General features: G+C 30.5%; 1 protein-coding gene across 1 annotated transcript in view; it reads right to left on the bottom strand.

Annotated features, from left to right (window-relative positions):
• Positions 1-9,139, bottom strand: part of LOC119671074 (loricrin) — a gene marked incomplete in the record, with an annotated part of 302,007 nt that overhangs the window by 198,477 nt on the left and 94,391 nt on the right.

The raw sequence follows: 9,139 nt of genomic DNA, 5'->3' as shown, positions 1-9,139 counted from the left end.
GCTTTTCCATTATTACCGCTGCATAAGTATACACATACATGATGCACAAGCACTTTTTGCAACTGGATATAATCCTCACGTAATACTCATAATATATTCAGAGATTAAAATCTAATTTTATAGCAAAGAAAATTGGATTTGTGTGGCTAAGAGCTGAACGCGGTTCCATATAAAATTCGTATTCATTTTTGCAATTGAATATGAAAATACAGAAAAATTTTAAAACCAAAAAGAAATCAATTGAATGAAATGTTTTTAACTTTGTGTTTGTTCCGTTTTTAGGGGAATTGAAAATTTTAATTAAACATAGAAGAAACCACAGTTCATAAATAATATATAAACCATATGCCTTGAAACCAAAAATATTAAAATAATTTAATTAAAATTGTGTAAAGAAAATTCGAAAAGAATTCGAAAAAATGTGGTAGTATTTATTTAATATTTCAAATTTAATAATTAAAATCATAACCTCAAATATACAATATTTGTATATCTTATGCTTTACATACGAGTATATAAAGAACTTTCAGTTATCTTTGCATTTAAACTACTAAACAATATGCTTTTATCTTTGTCTGATTTTTGTAAAATATTCTAATGCATTTAGCTGAAGGATAGCAAAGTAGTGAAGCTTAAGTAAACATCCTTTTTATGACACAGCAGGAATAAACCTTAGCTGAATCATGAGCAAATATTTTTTATTCCCCTATCCGCATATGTCGAATTGGCAATGTAGCAGTTGTAAAATGTATCTGCTTTTTTTCCGAACTGAGTACTAAGTATTTTAAAGATTACAAGAAAATGGTGTGGTTCACCAAGGTTGTCTGTTGTGGTACCGTGGCATGGTGGCAGCCATTGCAGGAAGTGCAACAACAATTTTTAGATCCTTTAACTATTTTTTTATTCTCATTTGTAAATTTTGGTTTCAAAAGATATAAATTATTTACAGCATTTTCTTTATTGTTTTGGTGCTGTTATTTAAAATTATTGCCACTAAATAAAGCAGCAGTGAGGAAGGTAATGGTGCTTCACCTCTCAAAAGCAGCGGGAGTATTTATAGCATTTTACCTTTCGCACGATTGTGTATGGCATAAGGACTTTGGTATGGGAAAGAAATTTATTGGTATTATTTGTGTTTTTACACAAAAATTTTAATTTTAAGAAATTTGGTGAGAAAATGTTAGTAAAACTTTAAATAACTATAAAATAGTTATTATTATTGAAATGTTAACGTGAAAACTGTTTTGAGATACTCAGCTGAATGGGAAACTCATAGCCCTCAGCTACTGCAAGTTTAAGAAAAATTTTAATGTAGTGTTAATAAATTTTGTGAAGTTATTATATACCCCTAAATGCCCCTGCGGTGAAGGGGCTAGAATATTACCGAAGTAAGGCATGGTTTTTGTAAGAGGCGACTTAAATCTCGGTGCCACGCCGACACTGTGTAGGAAGTGTGCGTGGCAGTAAGTGACACGACACTTGCCACACTACTAGATACTGTCAGATGTGGCAGTATCTGGTACTACGGGGGTCAGTGTGCCCACAGCTTCGGCTGTGCTGACCAGTTGAAGTTGGACTCGTAGTGGCTGTGGGTAATACCCAAATTTACGCGGGAAGAATGTTCAGTTATAGTTGCATTCAGCGTGGAGTTGCGTATTCACCACCGGGTGCTACAGCCCACATTGTAGTAGAGGTTTTAGATAGGCCTCACATCGTACCAAGATGGAAGTTATGTCCTACAAACATTTCTTCAATTCCCCCGGTACCGACGGAATTACTAAGGAGATTCCAATGGCGCGATGATTGACGCATTGTATTAAAACGTGTGTTTTTGAAAACCGTAGTGTTAGGCCTAATAACTATTACAGCAAAATTTAACTGCTAGTTTTGAGAAAAAATATTTTCTATTAACTTTTAAAGTCGAATATAACGCATTTTATAACGAGAAAAAAACCATTTGTAAGTTAGAAGGATTCGAACAGTAATAAAGCAGCAACAACAAAAATTTTAATTAATTTATTGAAATTTGGCTGTTGCGATTATTGCCAAATACTTATCATTAATGATCATTAGGAAATATTCGTTTTTTGTATTTAATTAGTTTATAGTCCGTATATAATTTGTTGTAATTCAAATAATAAAAATTAAAATTTTGTTGATATTTGCTACTATTCAAAAATTCTTATATTACTAAAACAGTTTTGTTTCATCATATTAATTACTTAAAAAATTATATACATTTACTTTTCACATAACTATGACTTTAGTTAAAAGGAAATATTCTCGGGAATTGTTATCTGCACTCCTCTTTATTGCGAAAATTACTTATTAAGAGCATGAAATTGCTTTCAATAAAAGTGATATCGAAATGATAGAACATTGTTTAAATAATACCATAAAATCAATATGATTTCAGAATTTTTAATGTCAACGTGTCCCAAAATTGGCAATAAATGCAAACAGTTAGGAAATTAAAATACAAAGTTGTTAAAGCTCAACATCGGTGATGGTCACCGACAACAAAACCAAAAAGCTACATGAAAACTAATTTCCTGTCTACATGCAAGAGCAAAGCGGAAGTCCTTCTGACAAAAATTTTTAATTTGGCTGACAAAAATCAATATTTGAAACAATTTTCCATTGTTCAATCATAAACAGGAGTCAATGCCATTTTTCAGTCATTGCTGCATACTTTTCGGCGCTGCATAAGGACACGATGGGACTATGTATATGCAGTGAAACAAGAATAAATAAATGAAAAAGTAACGTTTGCTATGTAAATAGACCTTTGTAAATATATTGACACTTTGTAAATAAATTGTGAATATTGAAATTTTACTTTTTACTTTTAGTTTTTATGTTTCACAAACAATTCAAACAATCCAGTGCTATTGTGAGATGAGAGAAGGATGTTTGAAAATATCCTAAATACAGTTGAGTATCAGAGCAATTTAGTAAATTTAAAAATTAAAAGTACAAGTGCACTTATTCAACAACAATAATAGAATTTTCCATTAATATTTAAAGTCCTGTTAAATTGTACTCGTACTACATCAAACGAATGTGCATTTTCTTTTAATTTTTATAGTTCAAGTATAATTTTAATGTGTGTCACTTTTGAGAATTTATGTCTTTATGTATCCTTGTGCCCAAATTCACATACCATTACCATGTGTGGAGCCTTTATAAGAGAAAATTGTTTTTTTTCCTGTTGTAATCAAAAGTTATTTTGCTTACTTGATGCTGACAGCAAAGTCTGACTGATGTGGGGACTGACTTTTGTGTCTTTGTATGCAACGTTAATAATGTTAGCCTTGTGCTCATTCTTTTCCATTTAAAGAAAATTTTTCAGAGGAAATTTGGTTGAATACAATAAGACATAGTAAAAAGCGCAACGCATAAATATAGTTGCAAAAAAAAAAATTGAAAAAAAAAAAAAAAATTGAAATGTAATGCATTTTAGCTTCAAAGTCATCAAAATGGAATACTACGAGTATGAAATATAAAAGATACTTTTTTTTTTGTAAATCATTTTGTGATAGCACAGAAATATATTTTTTTCGAAAGCTATTTAGGTCATTTTTAAAAAGTACAGCAGCAAAGAAATTGTTTTTATAAATCATATGAGTAACTATGATATCGATAGTAAAATGTAAATTTCATTGAATCACTTTAAGATGTATATTTACAGCGAAATGAAAGTCGGTAGCTATTTTTCTATTTAAGTTATACTAAGTAATAAAAAATGAGAATTGAAACTATTCTGAAACACTAAGAAAAGAAAAGAAACAAATAAAGTCACTACAGAGTGGTTAGAAGAAATTAAAAGAAAAAATAAATGTAATAAGAGAAAAGTGCAACCTAACAACACTAAAAAATTGCAGAAATAATTACTAACCAAATATTTCGATAAAATACTAAAATGTTAAAATAATTTAAAATTAATGTTATAAAAGAAATATAAAAACAGTATACACAAAATTTAAGACTACTTTAAGTGTGTAGGGAGTGCAAAGAACTTGAGGCAAAAGCATAAAAAAAAAGTTTGGCTAATTTAATCAGATTATAACTAAATCTCAGGTCAAAATCTTATTACCCGACGAATCATGTTGAGTCAACCATACCACATATTGGTTCTCATATTTTCTAAAATTATTCTAACAAAATTATCAAGTATGTGGTTAGAGCAAAATTTTCCCAGTGCACTGAAAGAATACCACTCTAATAACGTAGTCTTATATGACATAAATTTTTATTAACTTAAAGCGTATCCTTTCTAAAAATTTGACTCGATATTAATATAGGTATAAAAGACATTACCCACTTTATTATCGGGAGTGCAGTATTATAAAAGCCATATTACTTAGGGTGTAAGCGTTAGCACAATCAATTTCCACTTTGTTGCTTTCATTCTTCTGGTTAATAATTATCTGTACCTATTGTGTCCCTGTTTTAAGTACTTCTAGATAAAAATTTATATATTTTTTACTTGATTAATTTTAGTTGATTTTCTGTTAATAATATGTTTGTTAGTTAAAGCTTATGTGATGTTTGTGTCTACTGCACATATTTTATGTTGAACACTTGAGTCTTCTACACTTTCTGTTTCTAATATGTAATTAATTGTTTTAATGACCAAATATTTTTAATAATAATTTTGCTGCTTACCGGGCTAATTGGTCAATAGTTAAATAATACACTTATTTAAAAAATGGTTTTTGATTTTTAGAAAATTTTATTTAAATCAGTATTTCGACTATAATCTATAGTCGTCATTAGGTTTCTGTTTCGTGAATAATAATTTATAAATAATTTAAACCTTGTTTTTGTTCACACATTCATTTTTTACATTTTCAGTTCATTACACAGTTCAGAAAAACAAAAACTTTTTTTTTACTAACGCATTCAAACTACTAAATTTCGTAGAATGTATCCGTGAGATGTAAATGCTTCAACAAGAAACACTCAAGCCCCTATTTGCATAATTATGCTGCGCTACATTTAATGCGCTTCTCTTGTTGCTCTACTTGCTGTGATATTGTACTTAAGGAACGATAACATCATTATTTATACACTTTTATAAGTAAAACACAGAAAAGGAGTAAAATTCGGGTAAATTTCGTAAAATAACTTCATTATTTTACACAGCAAACTTTGTAACTTGAGTTCAATTAATTTCCACGTCATTGAAGACATTTTATTCCCTCTAAAATTTATTTTCCAAATTTGTTTCTCCTGCCCTACCGCCTTACTATGTGTCTGCCTCTGTCAGTCCTTGCTTAAGGATGCAATCAATGGCGGCAAATAAAACAGTATAAAATCTTGTCACTTGAGTTGTTCGCTATTTTAATTAATTTCCTTGCTATCATTCCTTGCTATCATTATTTAACCTTTAATAGTGCAAAGTATCTCAAAATTGTTTTTAATTTTTACCGCATCAGTGAGCGTTTAAAACGCTTTCCGCCGAAGGAAAGAACAATTTAAATTGTTCCTTCCTTTTTGTTAATATGGCGCACAATAAAAATGATAAAATATTTTATGGGTTTTTACACGAGCGAGATAAATAACATGACCATCATTATTCGTAAATGGCACCGTCGAGGAAGTTACGGCACAATTTCTTCAACAATAAACCATTTAATTTCTTGTTGTTGTTGTTTGGGAATTTTATGGTTGTAATGTGCAATTTTTTATGTCCTTTCGTAAAAGAGAATAGGAAGGTTTCTGACCTTATTAAATTATCAATTCTTTATGTTTAACTTTAGTGGTTACTAAATGTTTAGCGGTTTTCCAAGATTTATGACAAAGGATATAGAGTTCCTGCTTTGCAGACTATTTGTCTTAATACTCACAAAATATTAAATAAAATATTTAATGCAAATTTGAAAATATTGATTTGTATGTAATTATAATGACATATTATTTAAAATTAGGATAAATTTTGCTTGATTTATTTTTTGTCGAATGTGATGTGCCTTATGACGAAACGAAAACTAGAAGGGTTTGAACAATAATGAAAAAAGAATAACAAAAATTTAATTATATTATAAAATTTTGGCTGACCATTGATAGATAGATTTTAAACGGGTTGGGAACTTGTCACCACGTCACTACATCCTTTGAGGTTTATTGTGGCATATTCACTTTAGTTCAATAGACGAATAGCACATAGAATAAACAACGTTATGTATTTTGGAGAGATGTTACCTAATTCCGTTATAAGTGGATAGGCAGTTGATAAATAATGGAGTCTGAATCTGGCAAGACTATCACAGTGATACAGAAAATGTGTTCTGCTATTTCGTCTTCTTCGCAAGAAAGTTTGACTGATCACACAACGCTGTTTCGAGTATTGCCAAGTATTCATCACCAGTAATTTTTGGAAAATAATCGAATTCTTATTTAATTAGTTTATAACATAGTATAGCAACAATATTTGTTGTTGTTTCTTAATTACTGTTCAAACCCTTTTAGGATAAATTTGTTTGGAGATATTTACAAAGTTTTGATCAAGAAGGAACTGCAATGAGTCGATGATTTTTTTGTGTACTGATTGCAGTGATAGTAACGTTTTTCCATCAAAGGAAGTATTATTTCAGCAATGCTTTTGTCAAAGTATTACTTAAGCGACAGGTGTGAACCTATATTTGCATCTGAGATACAAATCTCAGATATCTCAGAGAACCTGAAAATTTGTTTTTCTGTTTCCTAAATTCAAAACAACTTAGATGACAACATCTTCTAACAATAGGTGAGATAAAAGTTAAATCGCGTGCAAGTTGAGAACCTTATCCAGTAGTGCTTCTCAAACTGTTGTAACATGAGCACTTCGTAGTACAGTGGATTATAATATATATGTATTATTATATATAATAATTATAGCGTATATATAATAATTACGGCGTAAAGATTGAAGAATTAATAATGCCTAAATATTATATATTTGAAAGCTATATCATTTAAATTTCTGAAACTTATAATTGAACACTCTTCGAGTTTATAATTTTAGCTGTCAAGTATATTAGTTATATTATAATTGTTTAATGTATCGGTTGCTTCCATGTTTCTGTTGTATATTTAAATAAAAAAATACAATTATTTTAAGCATAATATTTTTCGAAAACTTAGTCGACATATATTAATTTGGTTTTTTCTTAATCCAAACAAATTTCACTTAAAGTACGAAGTCGTCTTCGGAAAACAAACCATATCTTCCTTTGTTTGGATTTGCAAAGTTTAATATAAATCCACTTAGAACAACTATGATGTTTCTATAAATTTTTAGATTAATGGATTAATTGTTATTTATGATAACTCCAGTTATTTAACTCCTGTATCACAATAAGAGCATGATCCTCACAGTCACCACGTCTCATGGTTAAAGAAACAAAAGCCATATCTCATGCACTTTTATGCAAAAGTCATAATAGCAAAACATTTATCAACAATTTCACCTAAATTATCCAATTTGTTCGCCTGGAAGCGTACATGATGCAGTATGACAACTTTTTTTGTGTTTAACTCATGTAACCCCAGTCTATGGAGAGTAAATCTATATTTACCGAATGTTACGTGACTATGATTCTAACAATGGTTGTTGCATAACCATTGTAACTCAACTTGTACCATTCAACTCTTCATTGACCCAAGTTAGTTGTGTATCCAGAGTGCAATCCTTGGTCACACCACGCACTTATCCGCCTTCAACATGCTTGTAAGGATTTGTTGATAGCTATTTTGTGTGTGACTTCGCACATGACATTTTGCATGACATTCTAAATTGAGTTGAGTTTTTTCCCAACTTATGACTGGTTGGTTGTGCTAATAGAGTTTGCATTGCAGTATCACACTTAACACTTGTAACTGTGATTATACTTTCTCGGGTTAATATTGCCTTAATACTTTGGCCTTTGGTTACATGCTTGCTTAAAACGTTACTTTCGCAAACAGTTTTCTGTTGGCACATTTCTATTTAGTCTATTCTGCTCGTACGTGTTTTTCGGTCATTTTATGTCCACAACTTCAATTGCGTTATAGTCCTTTGACCATTTGGCACTTTTCTTCTGGATCATCAATTTCATGTTTGCGTGAAAATTTGCCGAAAATTAGACAAATTAGCATTCAAGCGGAAATATGAATTGGAGGCATGTAATGAAACTTTATGGGAGAATAAGGTTTAAAGATAATTTAAAATGCAGAGGGGAAAGATGAAAAGTGGCGTGCATATATTTTATGCTTCACAAAACATTTTTACAATATTAATATAAAAAAAATTGTTTAAAGGCAAGTTTTAGTTTAAAAGTCAATATTATTATGTGATTAACCTTAATAGTTAATGGTTGTGTAACTCGCTTCTCCCAGGCAAATTTGAGGGAATCACAATAGATGTCTCCTATTGAAAGTGCTGACAGTTATATTAGAACACGTCCTCTTTATCGAATCTAAACTTAATGGTTCATAGTTCATCGGAATGGTGTATTCGATTCTCTAACATACATATGTAGTATACAGCCTAAAAGCCCTCTTTCGATTGAGTCTTTTATCCCCCGGACGCTTCCATTCTCGATGGATAGTAAAATTTATATGCTTCTTAGGTCTGATTATTATATTCGTGTTAGAGCTTTGCTAGTTATTATTATCGTGTTGGACTGACTCAATATTGACTTTAATCGGTCGCTACAGTCCTGTTCCTTATTTTACCAAAATTATTGCGGATTTTAGGTTCATCTCTTGACCTTCTATGGCACCACTTTTACGATTTAGTTATAAGATAAAAAAGTTGTCTGTCGATCATAGCTTACAACCATACCACACTTTAAAGAATAATACCATCCAATAAATTTGTATTTTGAGAAAATGAAGACTTAGGACCCATTCGAGTTATAATCTCAGCATGTTTAGCAGGCTCCTTGGGGGTGTACGCAGATTGAGGTCATTAGTGCTTGTCTGCATGAAAGTGCATAAAAATATCCAGTCAAGGCGTAAAGAGGGGTTTTGAAGATACGTCACAGTTAATAGAAAGTAAAAGTGCTCAAGTGCACTGGCTCAAAGAGCTTCAACATAATGAATTGCTTATAGTTGCTTATATTTATACAATAATTATAAAAACATGTTGAAACGTATTACGAGTATATCTTAA

Source organism: Teleopsis dalmanni, chromosome 1 (genome assembly GCF_002237135.1).
Source record: "Teleopsis dalmanni isolate 2A chromosome 1, ASM223713v2, whole genome shotgun sequence".
Lineage (NCBI taxonomy): Eukaryota > Metazoa > Arthropoda > Insecta > Diptera > Diopsidae > Teleopsis > Teleopsis dalmanni.
Note: the sequence above shows the minus strand (reverse complement) of the source record. Positions and strands in the feature narration are given on the sequence as shown.